The 4,405-nt window shown below is 44.2% G+C and overlaps 1 pseudogene; it reads left to right on the forward strand.

Annotated features, from left to right (window-relative positions):
• Positions 1 to 2,764: 2,764 nt before the first annotated feature.
• On the forward strand, positions 2,765 to 4,199 carry LOC114624069 (annotated as a pseudogene).
• Positions 4,200 to 4,405: the final 206 nt, after the last annotated feature.

Below are 4,405 nucleotides of genomic sequence, written 5' to 3' on the forward strand. Positions count from 1 at the left end.
TCTATTTTATTCAGATAACTGCCCTATTTCTATATGTATTCAGTTTTTATTGCAGCTATAATGGACTGTCACATATTCACTGTCCTAAAGAATCACAAATTTGAGGGCTGGAGAGATGGCTCAGCAGTTAAGAGCACTCACTGACTTCCAGAGGTCCTGAGTTCAATTCCCAACAACCACATGGTGGCTCACAACCCTCTGTAATGGGATCCGATGCCTTCTTCTGGTTTGTTTGAAGACAGTTACAGTATACTCACATACATAAAGTAAATAAATAAATCTTTAAAAAACTGCTCTTAATATATAAAAAAGTTATTGCATATTGCATATCATATTGGCAAACATACCTAGGTAAATGAGTATTAAAAATATGTCAGGGCCGGGAGAGACGGATGGTTCAGTGGTTAAGATTACTGGCTACTCTTGCTGAGGACTGGGTTCAAGTCCTAGGACCCATAGGGAAGCCCAAAAATTGTAACTCCAGTTCCAGGAGATCTGATGCCCTCTTCTGGCCTTCCTGTGTATAGACATAAATGCGAGCCGGGCGTTGGTGGTTTATGCCTTTAATCCCAGCACTTGGGAGGCAGAGGCAGGCGGATTTCTGAGTTCGAGGCCAGCCTGGTCTACAGAGTGAGTTCCAGGACAGCCAGGGCTACACAGAGAAACCTTGTCTCGAAAAACAAAAAAACAAAACAACAAAAAAAAAAAGACATAAATGCGGGCAAAAGACCTACGCATGTAAAAAATGTTCAGTAGTATTTTGGCATAGCACAAAAGGACTAAGAAACAAGGAACGAAAGGAAAAGGAACCCAGAGGGGATGGACAACAGATCCTGGAAGTCTCAACATCATCTAGCAGGCTTTTCATATATAAAATATAAAAAGAAAGAATGGAGAAAAGGCACTAGTTGAAATAATGATCTAGAATTTTCTGACCTTAAGACACAATCTTTGGAGGCTTGAGTGCTGGCTCAGTGGTTACAAACACCTGTTGCTCTTACAGAAGACCTGTGTTGATTCCCAGCACTGACATGGTGACTTACATCAACTTTAACTCCAGCTCCAGGCCATCCAACACCCTTATTTGACCTTAGCAGGCATCAAGCATGCATGTGGTACACATACATACATGCACTCGAGAACACTCATACACATAATAAAATGATGAAAAACATACAGGAGTCTTCAAACTAAAAAAAAAAAGCCACTAAATCTGAGCCTGAGTCTTGTGTGTCTTTCTGTCCTGGTGTCTGTCTGACGGGGTGGGGGTGGGGGATGAGGGAGGCATTGGTGCAGGAGGATTGCTTTAGCTCAGGGATTTGAGGCCAGCCTGGGTAGTATAGTAAATCCCTTGGGGGTTAGGAGAAGACAGAGAGCATGATGGATAAAAGCTCCAACAGTTTCAGGTACAAACTCTGGAGCCAGATTACAGAGCAGAATTCAAAATTGAACTTTCTATAAGTCACACAACCTTTCTGTGTTTGCATCTACTCGAGTGAATTGGTAATACTGCAATGAACTCATTCGATTGTTATGATCAATGGGTTAATATATTAGAGTTCCAAGAACAGCAGCCATCACTAAGAGTTACTATGTATTTTAGCTGTTATGGTTGCAATGACAAACTGTTAAAATGTAAAGGCATTGGAGCTAGGACAGTGACACATGCCTATAAGCCCAGCATTTGGGAAGCTGAGGCAGGAGGATGTAGCTCTCAGTTAGCTTGAGCTAGCTTCCTAGTGAGTTTGAAGCTAGCCTGGGCTATCAGATGAGAACATCTCAGAACAAAAGGGAAGGCATTTGTGGTTCCATCTGAGGATGAGGATCAGCAATAGCTGCTGGCTTCCTTCCTTTCACTATCCCTATAGATGTTACAGAAGACAGGTAGATACAGTTGGATTTCCCAATAGCTGCCAGCAACAACTATTCTGTTTGGGGAAGTACTGGGGTTTACACCTTGGGCCTTGTGTGTGCTGATCAAGCATGGTGGCCTACATTGCCAGTCCTGTGGCAAAAAGATTCTTGATTGTTTGGGACATTAGATGACCTGTATGGATGTTCAACCTTTTTGCATTTCAACATGATGTTGTGATCTGTGTTGCGCTGCATTTATATGTATCCTGAGATCCCCACAGGTTGGATACTTCTGGGAGTGAGACATTCAGGGCCATGGGTAGAGAATCAGCTGAGGTATTTTCTTAATGACATCTACTTTCTTTGTGTTTTCTGAAAGGCTCAGTATCAATTTTGTAAATATCAGGGGAAAGAAACTTGGCAGGCCTGACCCAGTGCCAGTTCAGAGGCTTAAGAGATGTTAAGGCCTAAGTGGAGTGGGACAGTCTCACGGGAACCAAGGCTAGCCCATAACTGAGCAATCCCTGTGCACCCCTCTCCCCACTCTCTAGTGTGCAATAGCAACACATTTCACTCATGCCTGGATCCTTATACACTACAGATGAATGGTTAACAGAGAAGTTCTGGAAGCTTCGAGGGAGAGTCACAGGCAAAAGGAAGGGAGGTGACTGGCTGAGCTTAGCTTCAGAAATTCACTGGCTTAAAAAGTACCAACCTGGGCGTTGCTGGTGGAGGTGGGTGAAGAAGGAGCCGGCCCTCGCTGCTCATTCTCTCTCTCTCTCTCTCTCTCTCTCTCTCTCTCTCTCTCTCTCTCTCTCTCTCTCTCTCTCTTCCTCCCTCCCTCCCTTTCTCCCTCCCTCCCTCCCTCCCTCCCTCCCTCCCTCCCTCTCCCCCCCCTCTCTCTCGCAACATGGCGGGCGTGGAGGAGGCAGTGTCCTTCGGGGGCCACCTGAATGGTGACCTGGATCCAGACGACAGTGAAGAGGGAACCTCCAGCACGGCCGAGGAAGCCGCCAAGAAGAAAAGACGGAAGAAGAAGAAGAAGGGCAAAGGGTCTGTGTCAGCAGCACAACAAGAACTTGATAAAGAATCAGGAGCCTCGGTGGATGAAGTAGCAAAACAGTTGGAGAGACAAGCACTGGAGGAGAAAGAGAGAGATGATGATGATGGAGATGGAGATGTTGATGGTGCAACTGGGAAAAAGAAGAAGAAGAAGAAAAGGAAGAGAGGACCAAAAGTTCAAACAGACCCTCCCTCAGTTCCAATATGCGACCTGTATCCTAATGGTGTATTTCCCAAAGGACAAGAGTGTGAATACCCACCCGCACAAGATGGGAGAACAGCTGCTTGGAGAACCACAAGTGAAGAGAAAAAGGCCCTAGACCAGGCTAGTGAGGAGATTTGGAACGACTTCCGGGAAGCTTCAGAAGCACATCGGTAAGTTAGGAAATATGTCATGAGCTGGATCAAGCCTGGGATGACAATGATAGAAATCTGTGAGAAGTTGGAAGACTGTTCCCGAAAGCTAATAAAAGAAAATGGGTTAAATGCAGGCCTGGTGTTTCCCACTGGGTGTTCTCTCAACAACTGTGCTGCCCATTACACTCCCAATGCTGGCGACACAACAGTCTTACAGCATGATGACATCTGTAAGATAGACTTTGGAACACATATAAGTGGTAGAATAATCGATTGTGCTTTTACTGTTACTTTTAATCCCAAATAGGACATATTATTCAAAGCTGTAAAAGATGCCACTTATACTGGGATAAAGTGTGCTAGGATTGACGTTCGTCTCTGTGATGTTGGTGAGACCATTCAAGAAGTTATGGAATCCTATGAAGTAGAAATAGATGGGAAGACATATCAAGTGAAACTCATACGTAACTTAAATGGGCATTCAATTGGGCCATATAGAATTCACGCTGAAAAAAACAGTGCCCATTGTGAAAGGAGGGGAAGCTACAAGAATGGAGGAAGGAGAGGTGTTCGCCATCGAGACCATTGGTAGCACAGAGAAGGGTGTGGTTCATGATGACATGGAATGTTCACACTACATGAAAAATTTTGATGTGGGACATGTGCCAATAAGGCTTCCAAGAACAAAACACTTGCTAAATGTCATCAATGAAAACTTCTGTACCCTTGCCTTCTGCCGAAGGTGACTGGATCGCTTGGGAGAAAGTAAATACTTAATGGCTCTGAAGAATCTGTCTGACTTGGGCACTGTAGATCCATACCCACCACTGTGTGACATTAAAGGATCATACACAGCACAGTTTGAACACACCATACTGCTGCGTCTGACCTGTAAAGAAGTTGTCAGCAGAGAAGATGACTATTAAACTTCGTCCAGAGCCAACTCAACGTCTTTATTTTCTAAGCTTTGTTGGAACACATTATACCACAAGTGATTTGCAACATGTCTGTTTTAACAGTGGACCTGTGTAATGCCGTTATCCATGTTTAAAGGAGTTTGATCAAAGGCAAGCTGTCTACATGTAGTTAACCAAGGAAATGCTTTCAAGACTTTAATGTTAACCGTTTCTCT

Source organism: Grammomys surdaster, unplaced genomic scaffold (assembly GCF_004785775.1).
Source record: "Grammomys surdaster isolate TR1022 unplaced genomic scaffold, NIH_TR_1.0 204, whole genome shotgun sequence".
NCBI classification, from domain to species: Eukaryota; Metazoa; Chordata; class Mammalia; order Rodentia; family Muridae; genus Grammomys; species Grammomys surdaster.